At 44.2% G+C, this 26,720-nt stretch overlaps 1 protein-coding gene across 2 annotated transcripts in view; it reads left to right on the top strand.

Moving 5' to 3' along the window:
• Nucleotides 1-1,190: 1,190 nt before the first annotated feature.
• The window catches only part of SYTL5 (synaptotagmin like 5), a 261,585-nt gene continuing 236,055 nt past the window's right edge, over nt 1,191-26,720 (top strand). The window contains exons 1-2 of one of the 2 annotated variants that reach the window (XM_082717897.1): nt 1,207-1,304; nt 8,269-8,372. The gene's annotated coding sequence lies outside the window, so the exon portion shown is untranslated. Of the gene's footprint in view, nt 1,305-8,268; nt 8,373-26,720 lie in introns of both variants that reach the window. The other variant, XM_082717896.1, reaches the window with a different exon arrangement.

Below are 26,720 nucleotides of genomic sequence, written 5' to 3'. Positions count from 1 at the left end.
TCCGTGATCACTACTTTTTAATGTTGTTAAGTATAACTGTATTTTGAATTCAAACTATACTGCGCAATGATAAATGCTTCTCTACCATGAATGTCAAGATAGAAGACAAGGAGGCAGGGTGAGCCCTGCCACATGTCCTAGGAGTGTTACTGGAAGCTCAGCTTAGAGACTTTGTCTCATCCCTTCGAAGCTCATTCCATGTGCTTTTAACATTCATTTAAATTCCCCTCCTGCTTAAGATGCTGAAGACTGAAATCTAGAACTTGTCAATAAACCCACCCAAAGCATCATAGCCAGTAACGAGGTAAATCTGGGCTTGAAGTCAGGTCTGACCCTTTTCTTTTTTTTTTTTTTTTGAAGATTTTATTTATTTATTTGACAGAGAGAGTTCACAAGTAGGCAGAGAGGCAGGCAGAGAGAGAGAGGAGGAAGCAGGCTCCCTGCCAAGCAGAGAGCCCAATGTGGGGCTCGATTCCAGGACCCTGAGATCATGACCTGAGCTGCAGGCAGAGGCTTAACCCACTGAGCCACCACCAGCGCCCAGGTCTGACCCTTTTAAGTTGACACTCTAACTACTTTGATTCTAAGGCCTTAGAAAGAAGAAGGGAAAGGCGTTCCTTGCCCTTACTCCAGCTTTCAGAAGCAAAGATAACATAAAGTGGGTGGCCTCGGGAAGTGAAAAATCTCCAATCAGACACTCGATCGCAAGGACTGTGGGTTCCGTAGAAGAACTGAAGTTACAAGCAGAACTGAAGAGGACACATGCCTGCTGCTTTTCTCAATGCTGCATCATAGGGAAACTTAGATTTAAGGCAAAACATCATGGAGCGCCTGGGCGGCTCATTCAGTTAAGCATCTGACTCTTGGTTTCAGCTCGGGTCATGATCCATGCTCAGTGAGGAGTCTGCTTGGGATTCCCTGCCTCTTCCTCTCCCTCTGCTCTCTCTTTGTCTCTGTCGCACTCTCTGAAATAAACTAAGAAAGAAAGAACATCAGGCTGGCAGAGGATAATAACCACAGCAGAAAAGAGTATGAGCAGAGCCTGTTAGCAAAGGGACTGTTTCTGCAGAGGTCAAAACAGGAACTCTAAGTGACTGAAAGCCCTTCCTGTGGGCCGGTGAGAGCGCGTCAGGCCCATGGGACTTCCTGTTGCAGCCTTTGGATTGTTGCAGACTGTTTAGCAGAATCCTACTTCTTAGTGGCCATGACTCTTTCAGGTTTGGGAGTTGGTGCCAGTCTACTGAGCAGTGCAATGGGAACAATTCTCAAGGTGCATACAAAACCAAACCAAATCAAATCAAAAGGTAAGCTGACTCTTTTACAACAGATATTACTAATCCTAGAGTTATTTTTAGGTGCTGCATAGGCTTTGTGTTTTCATCATAAGGTCATAGGAAGCCAAGTAACTCCTGGATGTGGATGGGCTGGTATTGGCGGATAATTGGGAAAGAGTCTTTATTAGAAATATTGAGAAGCAGAGTGCAATTTGCCTAATAACCTACCCAGTGGAAAAGAATTGCTTAAACTTCTCTTGGGTGCTTTTTAATCTCAGTTCTGACAAAATGAAAGCCTGTTGGCAATTTAACAGCTCCTTGGTTTTTAGCTGAAAGAAAAATCGAATAAGTGGAAGGCTGCTAGTGTTTGAGGTAAATGCGCAGTCTTACACAACTGGAATTAACTTGTTTTCCAAATAGACAAAAAATATATCCTAATTAGACTTCATTGAGATTGTTTTCCTGCATTGTTTTATCTTCATGATGTTACCCTGTTGCCTGCCTGATATCCTAAAACCTGTTATTTGTATACTGGCCTTGTTGCTCTGAGAGAAAATTAAAGGGGAATCATGCGTCTTCTTAAGTTTTGTATTTCAATTTTGCTCTGTGTAAGAATTATCCAGACACAGTCCAATTAAAAATGGTCAAAGGACTTAAACAGGCATTTCTCCAAAGAAGATATCACATGACCAATAAGCACATGAAAAGACACTCATCGCTAATCATTAGGGAAATGCAAATCAAAACCACAAGGAGATACCACTTCACACTCACTGGGTTGGCTGTAATTGAAAAAAATTAAAACAAAAACAAAAACAAAAAACAACCAGATAATCACAAGTACCAATGTGGATGTGGAGAAATTGGAACTCTCAAAGTTTGGTGAAACATACAGTTACCGTATGACCCAGGGATTCTACTCCTGGATGTATACCCCAGAAAAATGAAAACGTATGTGTACACAGAGATGTGTACATGAATGTTTGTAGGAGCACTATTCAGAGCATCCAAAACGTGGGAACAACTAAAATGTCCATCAGCTGGTAAACAGATTAATAAATTGTGGTATCTTCATACAATGGAATATTATTAGGCAAAGCAAAATACAGCTGACCCCTGAGCAACATGGTTTTGAACTGCATGGGTGCACTTATATGCAAATTTTCCCATAAATACAGTGTGGTACTAGAAATGTATTTTCTTAATATATTATAATTTTCTTTTCTCTACTTTTTTGGTCAGATTACAGCATATAATGCATATAACTTGCAAAATACGTGTTGATTTCATTTATGTTATTGGTAAGGCTCAAATGTAGGCTCTCGGTAGTTAAGTTGGGGGGGAGTCCAAAGTTACATGCAGATTTTCAACTGTGTGGGGTTTGGTGCCCTTCACCCCCAGGTTGTTCAAAGGTCAACCATAAATGAATAAAGTACGTTATGATGTGTGTCATAAACCTTCAAGCACGATGCTAAGCAAAAGAAGCCAGTCACAGAAGACCACATACTGTATGATCTCATTTATGAAACATCTCAGATAGGCAATTCTGTAGGGAAAGAAAGAGATTATTGGTTGCTTAGAACTAAAGGATTGGGGGGAAATGGAGAGTGAGTGCTAATGGGTATGGGGTCTCTTTGTGGCATGATGAAAATGTTCCAAAATGGATTGTTGTGATGATTGTGCAACCCTGTGAACATAGTAAATAACATTAAATTGTATAGTTTCAATGGGTGAATTGCATGGTATGTAAATATATCTGAGACTTATATGTGTGTGTGTGTGTGTGTGTGTGTGTGTGTGTGTGCGTACTTGAATAATCCAAAGAACTTGCCATGAGTGTATGTTTTAAGGCAAACACCACAGGCGTACTTAGAGAGAAGCATGGTTCTCTCTATCACTTGTGGGCCTGTTGGTAATACTTTGCAGTTGTTAGCATCACCTTACACTTTCTGGGCATCTGAAAGATGCAGGAGAAGGGGATTCTCCGAGCCAGGAATGCTTACGGGGAACCGTATGCCTGCTAAACTTGCCCCAAATCATTTATCTCTTAGGAGAGATAGAAAGTGAGTGGAGTCTATGAAGCAACTTCTGCTGGGATTTAATTCAACAGCCCCTCAGTGGACATCACACTGAGGCAGGAACTGTGGGGAAACACAGACAGATGGTACAGGGAGATTCCTGTCTACCTGGCCAACAGTAGACAAGTGGAAGGAAGTCAAATGCTAACCGGAGAGCTAGATGTACTACGAGCTCTAGATATACTGGCGATGAAGGGGAAGTTCAAGTACAGCTGTGAAGGACAGGTTGCCCTCTGGCTGGATAAATACCAGCAAAAGGGCCTAATTCTATTCACTGAATGTGTTTTTCAGACATATTGGTGATTGTCAGCACGTGTCAAAGGTTTTTTTTTTTTTTTTAAAGATTTTTATTTATTTATTTGACAGAGAGAAATCACAAGTAGTCGGAGAGGCAGGCAGAGAGAGAGAGAGGGAAGCAGGCTCCCTGTTGAGCAGAGAGCCCGATGCGGGACTTGATCCCAGGACCCTGAGATCATGACCTGAGCCGAAGGCAGCGGCTTAACCCACTGAGCCACCCAGGCGCCCCTCAAAGGTTTTATTCAAACTCATGGCAACTAAAGGTGAAAAATATTTCTGGAATAGGATTTTTTAGATTTTTTTTTTTAAGTATACCATACATACAGTTAGGTTTGAATTTTTACAGTTGTATAACCACAATCCAGATCATGGTACAGCACATTCCCACCACAGGAGAAAGCGCCCTCATGCCTCTTCCCTACCAAGGCTGCTTTACCTCATGCAGGTCACCATGGATGAATCTTGTCTGCTCTTGAACTTCATGCAATGAAATGATAGCATATCTTCTGTTTTGTGCCTTGAGCATCATCCATGGTTTTTTGTTTGTTTGTTTGTTTTCTGTGTAGCAGTAGTTCATTTGTCTTTATTGCTGTGTGACCATCCACTATATGACTACATTACAATTTACTTGTCTATTTCTGTGTTCTCAAACATTAGAATTCCTTCTGGGGTTTGGTGATTAGAAATAATGCAATTGTGGGGCCACCTGGCTGGCTCTGTTGGAAGAGCACATGACTCTTGATCTCAGGGTCATGAGTTTGAGCCCCACATTGGGTGTGGAGATTGGTTAAAATAAAAAAATTAAATTAAGAAAAAAGAAAGAATGCAGTTTTGACTCTTCTTGTACAAGGCTTTTGGAGGAATGTGTACTGCTTTCTTTTAGGTATATACCCAAGAATAGAATTGTTGGGTCAAAGGGTTTGCATAAGCATAGCTTTTAGAGATATTGTAGAGTAGTTGTACACATTTACACTTCTCCCAGCAGTATGATAACGCTACTGAAAGACATCCTTGACTAGGATGAGAGTGTGGTGTGGTTAGACCTTGATGTTAAACTAGGTAACAGAAGATCTGGTTCTAGGACACCGACAAGAAAGATGGTTGGCCGTGTGGTTAATGCATTGCAAGTGTAAATATCACTTCCTGGACAGGGCTGTACATCTCATCAACATTTATCAGAAGAGTGCCCAAACATTTTTGTCAGAAATGTAAACACTTTCCAGGAGAGGTTGTTAATGACATCCTTAAAAAGTTCTCTGGTCCACCTTTGCTAAGGTTTGAGGAAAGTTTTGTTCCCACACACCTAGGTTCAATGCCCAGTGTGCCATTTAGTAATTCTATGACCTTTGGTAAATTGCTTAAACTTTTTGTGTCTTTGTTTCCTTAGCTGTAAGATGGGTACCATAATATCTACCACAGAGGACTAGTATAAGGTTTTCATGCCTGGCACAGAGCAAGTGTTCAATTAATTCTAGCTTTCCCCACTCCCTCATTCCTTCATTACCTCCTTCCTTTTCTTCATGTGAGTTTATAAATAGTAATGACAGCACTGTGCCTTTATAATATCTTCAACAAAAAAGTCTAAGACGACATCGAGGAAAGTGAGAGAGTAGAGGATGGTTGGAGAAAAGTAAGGAATAAAAAGATGTAGAAGGGAAAGCTTATCACATCCCCATCCTTAAGGTGCTCCATGACAAGGCTGGTGTTGGGGGTGTGGGAGTGGTCAGCAGAACAGAACACTTGATATTTTGAAAACTAAACCTCATTGTTTATATTGGTATTAAGCACACATGTACACACACTAGAATACAGACTGATTCAGCCTTAACAATATACTATAAGTAGATTTGCGTTGAACTGAAAATATGTCCATGTGAAAGTATATCAAAATGAAAATCTCATCTGCATATATAATATCAGTTAGAGCAAATGTTCATTGCATGATAATGCTCCCTCCAGGAGAGGCCATTATGTTGATTTGCATTCATTTAAATGTTCATGTGGGATGTTGATTTTGTCTGTGCAGTTGCTAAGGTAGTTAGTATATTGTGCTATTAAAACAGTTAAAAGACTGCACAGAAGCTGGAACATACAAATGTGGTAACTGATGGGCAGACTACCATTCTTGCGGCAGGGATTCAGGAATGTACTGCAAGTCATTTTTATAGTCAGCCAAATAAATAAGTAAATGACATGCTATGTTAGAAGATGTGGTAGAGGGGCACCTCAATGGGTGGCTCAGTGGGTTAAGCCTCTGCCTTCGGCTCAGGTCATGATCTCAGGGTTCTGGGATCGAGCCCCACATGGGGCTCTCTGCTCCGTGGGGAGCCTGCTTCCCCCTCTCTCTCTCTGTCTGCCTCTCTGCCTGCTTGTGATCTCTGTCAAATAAATAAATAAAATCTTAAAAAAAAAAAGATGTGTTAGATTGCAAGCATGGCCACAAATACCTCCCAGCCCTGTTCATACACCTTTTCCTCACGTTACTTTGCGGTAGGACTTTGTGGCATTTCTTACCAAGAATTGGAATCTATTTCTCAATCTCTTAAACCAAAGTTGGCCATGTGACTTGCTTTGGTCAACAGGACATTAGCAAATGAGACAAATATGCAAGCAAGGTTTGAAAAGTACTAGCTCCCTTGGACATCACCCCCTTACTATTCTTCAGACCTTGAGACCGCTGTGTGCATGAATCCAAGGAAGAGTGCTGGAAGGTGAGAAAGCCACATGGAAGAGGGCAGAGCTTTCTCAGCCTGCCAACCACTGGTGGATCATTCAGCTTTCAGCTGACCTGCCAGAAGAGATCTGCTGAATCGGTTTAGGCACAAAGACCCGCACAGCCAGCCCTCGGTATCCTGAGCTAAATAAAATGGTGGTTGTTTTCAGTTGCTATGTGTGCGGTGTTTTGTTATGTGGAACTAGCTGACAGGTACTGAAGGTTATAAATACTCCCAAGAAAAACAGAAGGAGGGAGTAGAAGTACTCACGTGTAGTGTTATGTGTATGTGTATGTGGTGGTGGTGGGATGTGTTGTGATGTTAAATAATTTTGTCAGGGAAGGCTTCCCCAAGCAGATATTATTTGAGTAAACATTTGAAGGAGGTAAGTGATTCCTGGGGTTATTTAAGAGAAGAGAGTGGTGAGGAAGTTCCTGAGGCATAGTGTGCCCCTGTTTTGAAGAAAAACAAGGTCAAGTGTCTGGAGCACTGTAGGGGATGAGGGTGAAGAGGTCACAGGTGGTCACAGGTGGCCAAATATTCTATGATTGGGGGGTGCTGGAGTTCAAGTCACACTCCTGGCTGAACTGGAGACCCAGGATCTGCACCCGGTACTAGCTGTTGAATTTCTGGAGTTGGCCTGCTTCTTGTCTCTTTAAGGCTTAAGGGATACACTTGTTTCTGAGCTTGTGGAAGACCCCTGAAGGATTACGATGCATTTGCTCTTACAGTCCATCTTTTTTATTTCAATAAGGCAAAGTTAATTTATACTGCTTGCAAATGAAAGAACCTTAACTAATGTAATCATCTTGTGATTTCTTTCTTGTTGCTTAATATATGCCTTCTCTTCTGAAATGGATTATTCATTTCTTAGAGACAGGAATAATTTGTTCAATTTATTTTGCACCCTTCCTTTGTACCCTGACCAGATCATGACAGCCAAGCAGTCATTCAGCATCTACAATGTGTCAAGTGCTGTGCTAAGTGCTTATATCGTTTATCTTATTTAAACTTCACAGTAACTCTATGAACAATTATTCTGACAATCTCCATTCTGACACACGAGGAAACAGAAACCGGAGTGGTGCTATGGCTCATAAGTGGCGGAGTGAGGTCTCAAACCTGGGCCATTGTACTGCGGAGCCTATAATCCTTCAGGACCCAACACTTAACAGGTACTTAAAGATCCTTGTGTATGGCTTCGCTGAAGAGCAGTAAGTATCCACAAAATTGCCTTCGCCTTCCAGGCAGCGTTTCCGCTGAGTCCCTGCACTGTGGGTACGGGGTTTCATTTTAGTGACTTCCTAGTGTTCAGATTACAGAAAACCATTCCTGCTCAGAAAGTGTTCCTTAACCCATCAGGGCCAGACATAACAACAAGGGTCACAGCTGGGGTTAAAATTCTTGTTAAGATGCAAATAAGTTATGCAAGTGTGGGTATGTATAACATGACCTGAATTCACAAATGCACCTCAGTGATACTCGTTTATCAAGGTGGGGGAAGACGCTTCTGTGAGGGCAGAGCCTGTGGCTACTGTACTTATCACACATCTCAAGTACCTCGTGCAATGCTTGACACGCAGTAGGTACTCAACAGAAAAACGATCGCATGAACTGGTTGATTGAAAAGAGAGAGAGTAAGTGTCCAGCGACAATGGTTCAGATCCATAGAATGACCCGCTTTTGATGGCTGTATATGAATCTCACTGTATGAGTTTCACAGTTCTTCTGATTTATAGGGCTTTCTGTATTGTAGATTTGCCGTGAACTTAGATAAGGCCACTCCCCTGTGTTTTAGAGGTAGGTCTCCCAGGAGAGATGATATAATGGTTCTAGTTAATAAACCAGACAAGACTGTCAGGAGGAATGCAATGGGGCAGCTGTGATCACATCCTTTGACTCTAGTTTCAGGACAGAATGGACATCTGTTGTCTCAGCCATAGGGAGCTAGAACGGAGATGAGAAGCCCATATGGAGAAGTTGCCTGGTGCAATGCGGAAGAACCCTGGGTGAGAATACATCAATGACTCCAATTCCTTATCTTTTCCTGTATAGACATTCTTAACTATGTAATTTTGCAGTGCCCTCCGTGGGTGGGGACACTCTCCTGTCCCTTAACTGTAAGTTCAGTCAGAGGACTTTATTGGGTCAATGGAATGAGGTTAAAATGATGCCATGCCAATTCTTAGCCTCTTGTGTCTTACCCTCATACTAACCATAAGAAGAGCTGGCACCAGTTGTATACCCCTCGATCATAACAGGCCCAAAAGAGTCACTTGCAGCCAAGCTCAGCCTAAATCAGCTGACTCTCATCTAACCCACAGATACATGAGAGTAAATGATTCTGGCTATAAGCCACTGACTTCTGGGGCAGCAAGTTTGTGGCTAAGGCTAATCGATACAAGCACTGAACTTGTGAGGAGTAGAACTTTCTGGCTCTTTCACTAACTGGCTAGGTGCCCATGGACAAAGTATTTAAACTTTTTGAGCCTCAGATTCCTCATTACTAAAATGGGTGTGATAAGACCTATCTTATCTTTTAGGGCTGCTAAGAGGAGTATCAAAGATACATGTAAATATCTTGATAAGTAAAGAATAGAATAATGCTTTTTATTCCTAGAGATAATTGATTCTCTCTATACTACTTCTTGTTTATTTTCTTCCTTGGGATGTTATAGGGTTCTCATTTAAATTTCCACATTGTCTTAACTGTTCTAGCCCATGAAAAAGTTTTAATGAGGAAACACTGGGCCTCTGGGGGCCCTGATGTTGGTGGGAGCAGCTGGCAGATTGAAAGATTTTCAAGAGGAATAATGAAACTCATATGAACAAAAATCAATACCTCCTCACTTGATGATTCCATTCTGGTGTTTGGTTCCCTCATTGTTTTTTGTGCCACACCCGGTGCTCCATGCAATCCGTGCCCTCTATAATACCCACCACCTGGTACCCCAACCTCCCAACCCCCGCCCCTTCAAAACCCTCAGATTGTTTTTCAGAGTCCATAGTCTCTCATGGTTCACCTCCCCTTCCAATTTCCCCCAACTCCCTTCTCCTCTCTAACTCCCCTTGTCCTCCATGCTATTTGTTATGCTCCACAAATAAGTGAAACCATATGATAATTAAATCAGGCAGTCAAGGAAGACTTCAGGAATAGAGGACCTTTGAGAAGAAACATGATGTTGAGAGAGTGAGCCCTGATGATATTTGAGGGAAGAGCATTCTAGGCAGAGGGAACAATCAGTGCACCAGCCTTGTGTGGGACAAAATGGGAAGGTCAAAGTGAAGAGAGTGAACAAGGGAGACTGTGGAAGAGGCTGGGTTTAGAATGATGGCATGGAGTCGATCCTGTGGGAGATTGAGGACCATTGCAAAAATCAGGTCTTTACTCAGGGAGACAGACAATGGAGGATTTTTTTTTAAGATTTTATTTATTTGACAGAGAGAGATCACAAGTAGGCAGAGAGGCAGGCAGAGAGAGAGAGAGGAGGAAGCAGGCTCCCTGCTGAGCAGACAGCTTGATGTGGGGCTCGATCCCAGGAACCTGAGATCATGACCTGAGCCAAAGGCAGAGGCTTAACTTACTGAGCCACCCAGGTGCCCGACAATGGAGGATTTTGAACAGATGTATGACAGCTCTGGAATTGTATTTTTTAAAGGATAATTCCAGCTACTGTGAGAGAACAGACTCTAGGACACAAAGGGCAGAAGCAAGGAGGTGGGTTGAACTGTTTGCGGTGATATAGCAGAGATGACAGTGACTGTTACAAGGATAGCCGAAGTGCAGATTATGAGAAGTGGTTCTATTCTAGATGTGTTTCAAAGGTAGAATAGACAGGGTTTCCTAATGGCTTGCATGTGGAGCATGAGAGAGAGAGAGAAGTAGAAATAATGGTGCAAGGTTTTTCGGTTCAGTATCAATATGAGTAGATTTGCCATTAAATAAGATAAGGAAGACCTCAGAGAAAGAAGATGTGGGGGAAATACCAAGAGTTGGATTTTGTACAAGGTAAGTTTCAGATTCCTATTAGTCATTCAAGTGAAGGTGTGAAGCAGTTTCCTGGATAGGGTCTGGAATTCAGAGGGAATGTTCAGACCAGAGATATAAATTTAGGAGTCATTAGCAAATAATTGGAATTTAAAAACACAAGACTGGATTAGATCATGGGTGCTCAATAAATATTTGAAAGTTAATTAAAAAAATACACTATGTCTCCTGTTAGAACACATTTTCCATAACAACTAACTTATATGCCATTGCAAATAGGGGAACAATGTGAATATAATGTGGAAGTCGTATTATAACATATAATATAATATATTATATAACTATAATTTCAGCGTGAAAGAAAATAGAACTCAACTTGCCTGCTGCATAGTCAGGATTCTCTTTTTTGTTAAAGATTTTATTTATTTGAGAGAGAAAGAGAGAGAGAGAGAGAGAATACACACATAGAGGAAGAGGGAGAAGCAGACTCCCTGCTGAGTGCAGAGCCTGATGCAGGGCTCAATCCCAAGACCCTGAGATCATGACCTCAGCTGAAGGCAGACACTTAAGTGACTGAGCCAACCAGGTGCCCCAGCCAGGATCCTGTTAAGCTTTATTAAAAAAAAAAAAAAACTATAGAGATGAGGCTCTGCACCCAGGACTTCCTTCCCAAGAAGGTACACCCCAGGTTTGCATGGTTCTTGCTTTAGACAGATGGCACTTCCTCCTGTGGCCCACTGTCTTAGAATGCTGCTTCCATCTGAAACACCTCAGCTCTACCAAGCCAGAACTTTCTCTCTATTGGTTTCTTGCATTTTTAGTATCCACAGAGGCAGCCTCTAACCATACCAAGATGTGTGTCTGAGCTGTTCAAGTAATTGCCTGAGATACTAATTTTTAAAAAATTTATCAATGCTCTGCTAATAAAGTTGTAAAAGTTCTGAGTGATCTACCCCAACTCTTATTTTTTTTTCTATAAGCCTTGTTAATTTTAGCATGTTATTTTGCAAAATAACATGATTAGATTTCTTTGTTCAGGGAAATGCTTGTACACATGCAGTTGATGTGTTAATTTCCTAGTATCTTTTGCTTCAGAAATCATACCTTCCTCCTCAGGTAAGATGCTAATTCTATTAATCATAAACACCCCCGTCCCCAAACAAATAGGGAAGGGAGCATGACCCATGACAGCCAATAAGAATATGCTACTCATGTGGCTATGGTGATTGGTTCAGTGATGGGCACATGATCCAGGATAACCAATCAGAATACACTACCCACCTGACCATGATGATTCGTTCAGGGATGGGCACATGACCCAGGACAGCCAATGAGACTATACTACATACCTGGCCATGGTGATTGGTACCAAAGACAGCCAATCAGAACTCACTACCTACCTGGCTACAGTGGTTCAGGGCTGGACACAAAACCCAGGACAGCCAATGAGAGTACAGTACAAACCTGGCCATGGGATAGAAACATGACCTAGAGCAGCCAATGAGAATACACTATCTACCTGGGCATAGTGATGGTTTCAAGGGTGGACACATAACCCAGACCAGCCAGTCAGAATACAATACCTACCTGGCCATGTTGATTGGCGCTCAGGACAGCCAGTCAGAATACACTGTGTATCTGGCCATAGTGATTGGTTCAGGAATGGACACATGGCCCAGGAAAGCCAATCAGAATACACTCCCTATGAGACAACGGCGATTGTTTCAGGGACAGACACAGGGACAGACACTGCAGATAGCCAATCAGAGTACATTACCTGACCAAGGTGATTAGTTCAGGGATGGACATATAACCCAGGACACCCAGTCAGAATACAGTAGCTACCTGGCCATGGCGATTGGTTCACATGACTCAGGACAGCTAATCAGAATTCCTGATTGGGTTTAGGGGTAGACCATGACTGAGGAAAGCCAATCAGAATACACTACCTACCTGGCAATGGTTATTGGTTCAGGGATTAACACATGACCTAGGATAGCCAATCAGAATATACTATGTACCTGGCCATGGTGATTGGTTCTGGGCTGGGCACATGACTGAAGACAGCCAATCGGAATCCCTACTTGGCCATGTTGTTGGGCTTAGGGGTGCACCATGACCCAGGCCAGACAATCAGAATACACTACCTACCTGGCAATGGTGATTGGTTCAGGGATGCAACACATGACCCAGGATAACCAATCAAAATAAGCGACTTACCTGGCCATGGTGATTGGTACTCAGGACAGCCAATCAGAATATATTACCTATGTGGCCATGGGATTGCTTCAGGGCTGGGCACACGACCTAGGACAGCCAGCCAATCAGGATACACTATGTACCTGGCCATTGTGATTGGTTCAGAGCTGAACACATCACTGAGGAGAGCCAATCATAAAATAGTACCTACCTGGCCATGTTGATTGGCGCTCAGGCCAGACTATCAGAATAAACTACCTACTTGGCCATGGGGATTGCTTCAGGATTGGGCACACCACACAAGAGAGCCAACCAGCATATACTATGTACCTGGCCATGGTGATTATTTCAGGGCTGAGCACAAGACCGAGGAAAGCCAATCAGAAAATAGTACCTACCTGGCCATGTTGATTGGCGCTCAGGCCAGCCTATCAAAATAAACTACCTACTTGGCCATGGTGAGTGTTTCAGGGATGGACATGTGACCCAGGACAGCCAGTCAGAATACACTACCTACCTGACCATGGTGATTGGTACCCAGGACAACCAATCAGAATATACTACCTACCTCACATAGGTGATTGGTTCAAAGATGAGCACATGACTCAGGAGAGCCAATCAGTATACACTGCTTATCTGGCTATGTTGATAGGTCCACAGGACAGTGAATCAGAATACACTACCTATCTGGCCAGTGTGATTGGTTCTGGCCTGGGCATATGACCGAGGAAAGCCAATCAGAAAATAGTACCTACCTGGCCATGTTGATTGGCACTCAGGCCAGCCTATAAGAATAAACTACCTAATTGGCCACGGCAATTGTTTCAGGGATGGACATGTGACCCAGGACAGCCAATCAGAATACATTACCTACCTGACCATGGTGATTGATACCCAGAACAACCAATCAGAATATACTACCTACCTCACATAGGTGATTGTTTCAAAGATGAGCACATGACTCAGGAGAGCCAATCAGTATAACTGCTTATCTGGCTGAGCTGATAGGTGCACAGGACAGTCAATCAGAATACACTACCTATCTGGCCAGTGTGATTGGTTCTGGGCTGGGCATATGACCGAGGAAAGCCAATCAGAAAATAGTACCTACCTGGCCATGTTGATTGGCACTCAGGCCAGCCTATCAGAATAAACTACCTACTTGGCCATGGGGATTGTTTCAGGGATGGACATGTGACCCAGGACAGCCAATCAGAATACATTACCTACCTGACCATGGCCATTGGTACCCAGGACAACCAATAAGAATATACTACCTACCTCACATAGGTGCTTGGTTCAAAGATGAGCACATGACTCAGGAGAGCCAGATAGAATACATTACTTACCTGGCCATGTTGATTGGTGCACAGGACAGTGAATCAGAATACACTACCTATCTGGCCATGGTGGTTAACACTCAGGACAGCGAATCAGAATACACTACATATCTCACCATAGTGATTGGTTCAGGGCTGGGCACATGACCCAGAACAGCCAATCAGAATAGGCTTCCTACTGGCCATCGTGATTGGTTCAGGGATGGGCACATGACACAGACACATGACCCAGGAGAGCCAATCAGAGTACATTACCTACCTGGCTAAGGTGATTGGTTTGGGATGGAAACATAACCCAGGACAGCCAGTCAGAATACAGTACCTACCTGGCCATGGGGATTGTTTCAGCACTGGGCACATGACCCAGGACAGCCAATCAGCATACACTATGTACCTGGCCATGGTGATTGGTTCAGGGATAAGCACATGACCAAGGAGAGCCAATCAGAAAATACTACCTACTTGGCCATGTTGATTGGCGCTCAGGCTAGCCTATCAGAATAAAGTGCCTAATAGGCCATGGTGATTGTTTCAGGGATAAACATGTGACCCAGGACAGCCAATCAGAATACACTACCTACCTGACCATGGTGATTGATACCCAGGACAACCAATCAGAATATACTACCTACCTAACATAGGTGATTGGTTCAAAGATGAGCACATGACTCAGGAGAGCCAATCAGTATACACTGCTTATCTGGCTATGTTGATAGGTCCACAGGACAGTGAATCAGAATACACTACCTATCTGGCCAGTGTGATTGGTTCTGGGCTGGGCATATGACCGAGGAAAGCCAATCAGAAAATAGTACCTACCTTGCCATCTTGATTGGCACTCAGGCCAGCCTATCAGAATAAACTACCTACCTGGTCATGGGGATTGCTTCAGGGCTGGGAACACCACTCAAGACAGCCAATCAGCATATACTATGTACCTGGCCATGGTGATTGTTTCAGGGCTGAGCACAAGACCGAGAACTGCCAATCAGAAAATAGTACCTACCTGGCCATGTTGATTGGCACTTAACCAGCCTATAAGAATAAACTACCTAATTGGCCATGGTGATTGTTTCAGGGATGGACATGTGACCCAGGACAGCCAATCAGAATAAACTATCTATCTGACCATGGTGATTGATACCCAGAACAACCAATCAGAATATACTACCTACCTCACATAGGTGATTGGTTCAAAGATGAGCACATGACTCCAGAGAGCCAGACAGAATACATTACTTACCTGGCCGTGTTGATAGGTGCACAGGACAGTCAATCAGAATACACTACCTATCAGGCCATGGAGTTTGGCTCAGGGATGGACACATGACCCAGGACAGCCAATCGGGATACACTATGTACCTGGCCATGGTGATAGGTTCAGGGCTAAGCACATGACCGAGGAGAGCCAATCAGAAAATACTACCTATCTAGCCATGTTGATTGGCGCTCAGGCCAGCCTATAAGAATAAAATACCTACTTGGCAATGGTGCTTGCAAATCAGATGAGATGAGCACATGACTCCAGAGAGCCAGACAGAATACATGACTTACCTGGCCGTGTTGATAGGTGCACAGGACAGTCAATCAGAATACATTACCTATCTGGCCATGGTGATTGGTTCAGGGATAGAACACATGCCCCAGGATAGCCAATCAGAATATGCTACCTACCTAGCCATGGTGATTGGTACTCTAGACAACCAATAAGAATATACTACCTATGTGGCCATGAGGATTGTTTCAGGGTTTGGCACATGAGCCAGGACAGCCAATCAGCATACACTATGTACCTGGCCATGGTTTTAGGTTCAGGGCTGAGGACATGGCTGAAGACAGTCAATCAGAAAATACTACCTATCTAGCCATGTTGATTGGCGCTCAGGCCAGCCTATAAGAATAAAATACCTACTTGGCCATGGTGATTGTATCAGGGATGGACATGTGACCTAGGACAGCCAATCAGAATACACTACCTACCTGACCATGGTGATTGGTACCCAGGACAACCAATCAGAATATACTACGTACCTCGAATAGGTGATTGGTTCAAAGATGAGCACATGACTCCGGAGAGCCAGACAGAATACATTACTTACCTGGCTGTGTTGATAGGTGCACAGGACAGTCAATCAGAATACACTACCTATCGGGCCATGGAGTTTGGCTCAGAGATGGACACATGACCCAGGACAGCCAATCAGAATTCCTACTTGGCCATGTTCTTTGGTTTAGGGATGGACCATGGCCTAGGAGAGCCAATCAGAGTATAGTACCTACTTGGCCATGGTGATTGGTACCCAGGACCACCAATCAAAATGTACTACCTACCTCGCAGAGGTAATTGCTTCAAAGATGAGCACATGACTCAGGAAAGCCAATCAGAATACACAGGACAGTCAATAAAAATACACTACCAATCTCGCCATTGTGATTGGCTCTGGGCTGAGCACATGACCAAGGATAGCCAGTCAGAGTTTCTACATGGCTATGTTGTTTGGTTTAGGGATGGACCATGACCCAGGCCAACAAATCACAGTACACTTCCTATGTGACCACAGTGATTGTTTTAGGGACAGACATATGACCCAGGAGAGCCAATCAGAGTACATTACCTACCTGGCTAAGGTGTTTGGTTTGGGATGGAAACATAACCCAGGACAGCCAGTCAGAATACAATACCTACCTGGCCATGGGGATTGTTTCAGCGCTGGGCACATGACCCAGGACAGCCAATCAGCATACACTATGTACCTGGCCATGGTGATTGGTTCAGGGATAAGCACATGACCAAGGAGAGCCAATCAGAAAATACTACCTACGTGGCCATGTTGATTGGCACTCAGGCTATCCTATCAGAATAAAGTGCCTAATAGGCCATGGTGATTGTTTCAGGGATGGACATGTGACCCAGGACAGCCAATCAGAATACACTACCTACCTGACCATGGTGATTGATACCCAGAACAACCAATCAGAATATACTACCTACCTCACATAGGTGATTGGTTCAAAGATGAGCACATGACTCAGGAGAGCCAATCAGTATACACTGCTTATCTGGCTATGTTGATAGGTGCACAGGACAGTCAATCAGAATACACTACCTATCTGGCCAGTTTGATTTGTTCTGGGCTGGGCATATGACAGAAAATAGTACCTACCTGGCCATGTTGATTGGCACTCAGGCCAGCCTATCAGAATAAACTACCTACTTGGCCATGGGGATTGTTTCAGGGATGGACATGTGACCCAGGACAGCCAATCAGAATACACTACCTACCTGACCATGGTGATTGATACCCAGAACAACCAATCAGAATATACTACATACCTCACATAGGTGATTGGTTCAAAGATAAGCACATGACTCAGGAGAGCCAGACAGAATACATACTTACCTGGCCATGTTGATTGGTGCACAGGACAGTTAATCAGAATACACTACCTATCTGGCCATGGTGATTAACACTCAGGACAGCGAATCAGAATACACTACATATCTCACCATAGTGATTGGTTCAGGGCTGGGCACATGACCCAGAATAGCCAATCAGAATACGCTTCCTACTGTCCATCGTGATTGGTTCAGGGATGGGCACATGACTCAGGACAGCCAATGATAATTCAGTGCCTACCTGGTCATGGTGATTGTTTCAAGGATGGACATTTGACCCAGAATAGCCAGTCAGAATATACTACCTACTTGGCCATAGTGATTAACACTCAGGACAGCGAATCAGAATATACTACATATCTCACCATAGTGATTGGTTCAGGGCTGGGTACATGACCCAGGAAAGCCAATCAGAATACGCTTCCTACTGGCCATGGTGATTGGCTCAGGGATGGACATGTGACCCGGGACAGCCAATCAGAATACACTGCCTACTGGCCATGGTGTTTGGTTCGGGGATGGGCACATGACCCAGGATAGCCAATTGAATATACTACCTACCTGGCCATGGTGGTTAGTTCAAGGATGGACATGTGACCCACAACAGCCAGTTAGAATATACTACATACTTGGCTATGGTGATTTGTCACACAGACAGCCAATTCGAATACACTACTTACCTGGCCATGGTGATTGGTTTAGGGATAGGCACGTGACCCAGAATAGCCAGTCAGAATACAACACCTACCTGGTCATGGTGATTGGGTCAGAGATGGGTACATGACCCAGGACCACCAATCGGGATACACTATGTACCTGGCCATGGTGATAGGTTCAGGGCTAAGCACATGACCGAGGAGAGCCAATCAGAAAATACTACCTATCTAGCCATGTTGATTGGCGCTCAGGCCAGCCTATAAGAATAAAATACTTGGGGCGCCTGGGTGGCTCAGTGGATTAAGCCGCTGCCTTTGGCTCAGGTCATGATCCCGGTGTCCTGGGATCGAGCCCCACATCGGGCTCTCTGCTCAGCGGGGAGCCTGCTTCCCCTTCTCTCTCTGCCTAACTCTCTGTCTACTTGTGATCTCTCTCTGTCAAATAAATAAATAAAATCTTTAAAAAAAAAAAAGAATAAAATACCTACTTGGCAATGGTGCTTTTTTCAGGGGTGGACATGTGACCCAGGACAGCCAATCAGAATACATTTCCTACTGGTCATGGTGATTGGTTCAGGGACAGGCACATGACTCAGAGTAGCCAATCAGAATACAGTACCTACCTGGCCATGGTGATTTGCTTAGGGCTGGGCACATGACCGAGGACAGCCAATCAGAATACACTATCTACTAGGCCCTGGTGACTGTTTCAGAACTGGGCACATGACCCAGGGTAACCAATCAGAATACATTATATACCTGGCCATGGGGATTGTTTCAGAAATAGGCAATGACCAGGACAACCAATGAGAATACACTGCCTGCCTGGCCATGGTGATTGATTCTGGGATATAAACGTGACCCAGGATAGCCAATCAGAATTTGCTAACTACCTGTCCATAGTGACTCATAATCAGGTCAGCCTATGAAAATACACTACCTACCTAGCCATGGTGATAAGTTCAGGACTGGACACATGAACCAGGGCAGCCAATAGGAATATACTACCTACCTGGCCATGGTGATTGGCTCAGGGAAGGTCACATGATCCAAGGAGAGCCAATCCCTGCAGCTTTGCTGGAATTTTCAGGAAAGCCAAGTCTTTCATCTCTAGAGCTGTTTTAGGCAGTCACTGGCTAAAGAATGATAGATCTCAAGATAAAGGAGTCACAAATAAGAGTTCATATTAAATTATTCATCTAGTCTGTATTTCTCCTGTTATTATTTCTTGGAAAACTCAGTCTTTTTAAAAGACTTTATTTGTCATTTTACAGCAAAATATTTCTGTACACTCTCCTCACTCACACCCCCACCTGCTCCTATAAGGTCTGTGCAGTCTCTTCTCATTCCCATGGCACTTTGTACATATCCCTATTACAACATTGTTGAGTGACTTTGTTTGTTGTCTGCTCCCCCCCTTTGCCTGCTCTTTGGTGTGTGGCATTCTTGATGGTATTGACTTTTCTATATTCGTCTCTATAAACCCAGGTCCTAACACAATACCTATTACATAGTAGGTGCACAGAAAATACACGTTGAATGGATGGATGATGATATAATTGTAGAAATACTTTCGGTTGATCACCTTGCATGAAAAGACACACTTTAGGACACACACACATATTTGGGGGGAATGTAGGAATTTTGGTAGGTAAGAATTTTGATCCAAGTACCTAACAGCTCAAAACATAAAAGCAACAAAGGCACTTCATTGAGATTACACTTGAACATATGATAGTAAGAGAGAATGCCGAGTAAGGAAGACTTGAGAAAAAGAGAAGAAATAACGTTGGAAAACATGACTTTCTAGATTTAGAGAGCAGAGGTAGAGAAACTGAGGGGTGATATTATTCAGGAAAATAGCTGTAGATAAGGAAGAAAAACAAAGGAACCAAATGGGAAAAGATGGAAAGTATAGAGGTAGACATGAAAGGCAGGGGTAGGGAGGTTCTGGGTGTTAGACCTTCGAGCTTTCAATAAAGATTTATTTTCCACTGTGTGTCACGCCATGTGCTAAGTTATTGGGACATCAAAATGAATGTCATAGTGTGCTCGCTTTGGCAGCACATATACAAAATGAATGTCATAGCACCTTTCCAATTGTGAGAAAGATCTAGGTTCATAATGGTGGTAAGAAAGCAATGGGAAGGTGAGAAGGAGTGCATGTTGGGGGAGATCGCCCACTTTCTTAAATAGGCACCAACCTTCCATTCTTGACCAGAGTTGTAAGAAGCGTGGCTGCTGAAATGCTGTCCTCAGGCTGGGAAAATGCTCCACTCTTTCCCCATTCTTGTTCCTTTCTCTGAATTCTGTATTCCTTCGCTCTTGCTGAAACGAACAGGATTCTTATTCTATAGGCTTTTCGTCCTGGTTTGGATATGTTGGAGACCATGGAATCGTCACCCTCCTCTCGCCAGCAGAACAAGGTGACCTCTTCCAGAAAACTGTCAGGTCCCAAGGCAGATTCCCAGTCCATATTTGCAGATGTTACTTCTATAAATGCTGGCACTGCATTCCATCTTTACTGTCCCAAATACAGCTTGCGTAGGGTTTTGGCTACTATTCCCAACCTAAGTGAGAATGGGAGGGTGCCCCCAGGCACGAGGGTCCCATCATCAATACTGCCTTCTTCCAGAACATTTGAAGATTTGAGAGGGGGAGAGGCTTATAAGCCACCTCGGCGAGGTAGGGGACTCCAAGCAGGTGGAAATAATTTGGGCATTAGCTCTGATGAGCAGTAGGGGGGACCCTGGACATAGACGCCAACTGTGGGAGGGTTGGGGCATTGCCAAATCCAGCTGGCAGGTAGAAAGTGTGTCACATGAGCAGCTCTGGGTGTACAAGTCCCTGCAGGGTAAGAGCCCCGGGAAGAGGAAGTCTTACGGAAAAAGATTCTCCTGGGATTCCTAGGAGCCTGCGGCATCCGTCTCTAGGCTGGGTGGGTTCTGGCGCCACCGCAAGGGGGAGACCGAGGGTATGGGGGGGCTGTGGGTAGAAGGTTGTGCTTGGGTGATCTTGCGTCCTGGAGCCAGCCGGCACTGCCTGAGGGAGGGCCTTGAGGGTGCCTTGTCTAGATGGCAGGTGGAAGGCGTGTTAAGCCCAGGTGAGGAGTCTTGGGGCATTAGGTCCTGGGGTGGCGGGCGGCGGAGGAGAGGGGAGACCCACCCCGGAGGCATGCGTCCTGCGGCAGCTGGTGGTTGTCTTGAGGGGCGGGCTGTGCGTGGAGCGGCTGTGGCTGGAGGGCTCTGGCGCCGCCGCCTGGGGGCGTCGGGCGGAGGGACCTGCGGTTGGGGCGGCAGGAGACCGCCTCCCAGCGCTCCGACCCGGTACCTGGAGGGGCGGGCTGGGAGAGGGGCGCGCGGCGGAGAGGCGGGCGCCGGGAGCGTGAGTCACTCCGCTCCCCGGGGTGCGGAGCGGGACATCGCCTCCGGCCTGGGGTCCGCATTTCATCTCCAGCTTCAGCGACCAGCCGCCTCTCCGTCTAGGTGAGGACCAGGTAAGTTTCTCGTCTTTTGATGCCTCGGGCTTGGGTGACTCCGGCGGTTTGTGTGTGTGTTGGAGAGTGGGGGGGGGGGGGGGTCTCCCAGCTTGTGTCTCTGTCTGCCTTTGCTTCTTCCTTCTGGTTCTCTCCACTGGAGACAGAAAGTTAGATTTTTAAAACGCAACGGAGGATCTCAAATCCATGCTGAGACAGCCAAACAAGCCAAACTCTGGGGCCATATTCTTAATTTCCCGGGTTCCTTCAAAGGTCCAGATGCGGCATTTATGGGGCTAGGAATGTTTGGTTTGTTTCCCGTGTTTCTCTCCTCCCCCCACTTTCTTCCTGGATGATTCTTAGAGGTTGGGGCGGGGGTGGGGGGTGGCAGGAAAGCTAGAGGGCTGAGCTGGAATCCTTTGCCAAGGTGGTTTCCTCATTCTCGGCGAGGTGGCAGATGTCTCACTGTGGAGCCTGAGTTGGGATCTTGGAACAACCCTCCCCAGCTCAGGACGTGCCAGAGCTATAAGGTAACTGCGGTTACTGCATCTTAATCTCGTCACCATCGACGGAATCGAAATGTTCCGGAGGCCCAGTTAATGTGAATGTCGCGATAATGTTGAGACAATTCAGTGAGGACTCTTGAGTATTTTATTTTTAATGTATTGTACTCCAGGAACATTTTAGGAGACTCCTGCTGGTCTTATTTTCAGAGATGTTTCAAAACCTATTATTTCCCTTGCAAGAAAATCAATGAGGACCTATTCGGTTTCTTATGAGGATTTAACAATGCAAAGCTACATGTTAGTTTTTTTCTCCCAGTATTTGTGTGTGTGTGTGTGGGGGGGGGTGGTTGCTGCCGCCAGCCGCCTTTAGAAAAACCAGGGCAGGGAGGTTGCATCTCCTTTTCTCTATCATTAAGTGCAGGTGTTTCTGTGATTATTAAATAGGTACTAATTATTGCTGTTGTCTTTGCTTAAAAGTAGCAGCCGAGAGGAATCTCCTGGAATGCATGTGTTTGTGGCTTCCGTTGACAACTGAGTGCCTTATTATCAATGTCTGGTTTGCTGCAATGTTAACAACAGGTGGTCTTAATTCACAGCACAGAATTCTGTTCGACACAAACATCCCTGCTGATGTGGGAGGAAAGCACTCACCTTCTCCCCCTGCCGCACCAAACCTTGTCTTTATCCAGTTTTGTTGGGAGAAGGACAGTTGGGGAAGCTTTTCTGGCAGTGGATCGAATGGCCTATCATAAATTACTCTTTCCTGAAATGTCATTTGGTCTGTGATTGTAGAAAAGAACCCCAACCCCTAACCTTGGAAGAAAAGTAAAACTTTACATGTTTCATCAGATCACAGGAGTAACTTTTTAGAGTGGGATGGAAACTTCCATGATCCTCTCTTCCAAAACTCTTTATGGGGACCCCCCCCCCAAATTGAGAGGTTTTTCACTTTCCTGATAACATGCCTCCTCTCCTCTACATATCTGTCTCAGCCCTTACCATCCTGTCATTCTTGTTCTATGTATCAGTCTCGTTCAAGAGAGGAAGATTTTATTCAACTTTATATCCTGGGAGCCTACTAAAGTGGGCTTCTGTTAAAAGAATGAATGAATAAATGACTTTGGAAGTGTAGACTGGGTTTACCATTCTTTGAGCACCCCCTGGGCTTGCTTTTTCTTCATTCCTAGAAGAAATTCCTGTTAACTCAATATATCTCAAGGTGTGGGTCCTCAGACAACCATGTGTCCTAAGTAAATGAGTCTGGCGTACATGGAAAACATATATGGTGGGGGTTTTTCCCCCCCTCTGGAAGTAACCGGAAAGCCAACAGAAGAAGGTGGTTTTAACAAGTAGAGAAACCTGACAGGTGATCACTGGAGTTGGTGGCCCACTGGTGTCAGGGTTCTGGGTCAGTGACTTGTGCTCATGGTTTCATGATGGTTCTGACAGCTCCGGACATTACATCCTTAGTCCGTGTTCAGAGGTGGGACACAGGCAGTGGAAAGGGGTAGAATAATTTCCCTCATGCAGCTTCCTCTCAACAGAGAAGAAATACCTTTCCTCAACAGACTCTTTCTTGTATTTCATTGGCCAGAGCTGGGCTACAGAGCAGTGTTTAGTGGCAAAAGAGGCTGTGAAAGTGAGTTATCAGGCTTTTCAGGTTCTGTTCTGGAAAGGAGACTGGGGAGAGGGAGGTTGGAGATGGCTTGGGGAACTAACTTGCAAGCATGCTACTTTATGAAAATGGTTCTATTTTAACCAGTGACAGTATTAATGATTGGTTTAAGTAAAAAAATATTAATATAGCAAAAGCACATTCAGAACAGGGGTTTCCCCCCAAGATGTGTTTTAAGGGTGCTAAATAATGACTTTGTGGAGTATGTTAACTTTTAGATACTCCAGGTAGAAACACACACACACACACACACACACACAACTCCTATGGTTTCCATCAGGTATGGGTCAGATCCTTCAGCTCCTGGAACAGCATAAACACTAAATAGTTTTCTAGTGAGTAGACTGTGGCGTTTAGGAGCCTCACAACTTCACAGGGGCAAGTGGAAAGGGTTTAGCATGAAAAGACTAATTAGTGGTTTGGCACCTCTGCCCTGAAATGCTGGTTTGCGTAACCTTAGAGTCTTAGATTTGAAGGCGAGGAACCTGGAGGGCAACTTCACAAAACAGACAAGAAGAACATAAGGAGAGGTACTGGGTACTGACAGGATAAGTTAACAGATTTCTTTGGCGGGGCGGGGGAGGCTTCCTATTTTTGTGTACTGTGGAATATTTACTACAAAAAATGTTAAGAACAATCCTAGTGCAAAACATTTTAAGTGGGTGCATGAAATGAAGAGCGCACATGTTACGACCATCTTTCACTCTCGACTCTTTCGCAGTAGGAGTCCTGAAAGATCTACAGAAGGACTAGGTTTGGAGACATAATGATGGGACATCAGCTAAGCACGTATTAAGAGATTGAAATTTAACAGTTGAAGGACCCTGTGTCTTAGATTTCTCTCCAGTCGAAAGAATGAAGGAGACCATCAGTGGTTCTTAAACTTTGTTGTCCTTAAAAAAACAAAACAAAACAAAACACCTGGGAAGCTTCTTAAAAATCCAGATTTCAGGGCTGATTCCTCATGCTACTTAAACTGGAAACTTGAGAATCGGGATCCAGGTGTCAAGGTTTTAAAAACTCCCCAGATGATTCCAATATGCACCTGAGTTTGGGAACTATTAGTTTCCTTGGGCTACCATAACAAAGTACCCCAGACTAGGTGACTGCAATCCCATTTTTCCCCACTGTTCTGGAGGCTAGAAGTCTAAGATCAAGGTGTAGGTAGGGTTGGCGATCTTCTGAGGTCTCCTTTACTCTTACGTGGCTGCCTTCCCGCTGTTTTCATGTGGTTTTTCCTCTGTGTATGTCCATGTCCTAATTTCCTCTTAAAAGGACACAAGTCATATTACATTAGAGCCCACTCATTTGACCTAATTTTTGCTTTAATCACCTCTTTAAATGTTCTGTTTCCAAATACGGTCACATTCTGTATTTAGGGGTTAGGACTTTAGCCTATGAATTTGGGGAGGGGACATAATTCAGTCCACTGGACAAGTAGAGCATTTCTCGAACTTTGTGTGCATGCTTATCACCTGAAGACCTTTTGATAAGACCTTTGGATCCCAGTTTAGTCCAGATGGGGGCTGAGAGTCTTCAGTTCTTTTTTTAAAGATTTTATTTATTTATTTGATGGAGAGAGAGATCACAAGTAGGCAGAGAGGCAGGCAGAGAGAGGGGGTGGGGGAAGCAGGCTCCCCGATGAGCGGAAAGCCTCATGCGGGGCTTGATCCCAGGACCCTGGGATCATGACCCAAGCTGAAGGCAGAGGCTTTAACCCACTGAGGCACCCCGAGAGTCTGCAGTTCTAATGAGTGGTTCTGGAGTTCTACCAGGCATTCCAATCACCTGGAGCACTTTGTGAAAAGCAGATTGCCCAGTGCTGGCCTCAGAATTTCTGATTCCCTAGGTCTGGGGTCGAGCCCAAGAATTTCCATTTCTAACAAGTCCCCAGGTGATGCTGATGCTGCTGGCCTAGGAACAATACTTTGGGAGCCACTCATCCCTGATATTTTGAGACTTTATGGGATTGCGTGAGCCTGGTTCATTACATACATCACTGGATGTGAAGTTTATCTGTGGTATTGGCTATCCTAATTGCTGATAGTGTTGTACATTTGCTTTTGCCAAGCTTAATGGCTTTTTCTGCTCACAGGACAAAGGATGAGGAAATGGGAGAAAATGCTACATGGAAGTCTCTCTTAACCTCTTACATAAATGGAGGTGAATGAATATGGAGACTATACATCAGCCCATTTGTTTCTTTGTGTTTAGATTCCAGTCCCAGAGCTAAATTAAAGCTTGCCCTTGGACCAGCTCAAAGATGATTTTACAAGGCTGGTTACTTGTGATTTTTTTTTTTAAGGATTAACTATTCTATGGATGGAACAATCTCGAGGGGCATTGGAAATTTCTCAGCACACATTCATAGAAAATCCTAATTTAATTGCATTTTTTTTCCTACTTGAGACCAACAATGAGCTTCCTCACACAATATCCCCCCTCCAAAATAGAGATGGGAAAATCTTTTTCCTTCCCTTTGAGAGTTAAGTTCGTAAAATTCACATTCTGTGGATGTTAGCATTCACTTGTGGGAGTAAAACAAGAAATTGTAAATATGAGAGTAAATAGCTTAGAAACATCCAAAACTTGAAGCTATTGATCTGGGCGTAATATTAAGAATGCCATTGTATTTTAGAAAGATGAAATCTGTCAAAAGTAAGAATAGCAAAAAAAAAAAAAAAAAAGGTAAGAATAGCTATACAGTCTCCAGCTTAATAATTGTTCAACTTAGGATTTTTTTTAACTTGATGATGGTGCAAAGGCCATACACATTCAGTAGAAACTGTACTTCAAGTTTTGAATTTTGATCTTTTGTCGGGCCGGTGGTATACAGTATGATTCTTTGTCTTGATGCTGGGCAGGGGCAGTGAACCGCGACTCCCTGCCAGCCATGCCATCACCAGGGTAAACGACCCATACACTTAGAACCATTTCGATGTTCACTTTCAGGACACGACTCAATAAATTACCTGAGCCAGTCAATGCTATGTTATAAAGTAGGCCTTGTGTGAAATGATTTTGCCCAACTGGAGGTTAATGTAAGTGTTCTGAGCACATTCAGTGCAGGCTAGGCTAAGTAAGCTATGTTGTTTGGTTAGTGAGGGGTTTGAAATGTCTT

This window comes from Mustela nivalis, assembly GCF_964662115.1.
Source record: "Mustela nivalis genome assembly, chromosome: X".
In the NCBI taxonomy this organism is placed as follows: Eukaryota; Metazoa; Chordata; class Mammalia; order Carnivora; family Mustelidae; genus Mustela; species Mustela nivalis.
This window is presented reverse-complemented; position numbering and strand designations above follow the sequence as displayed.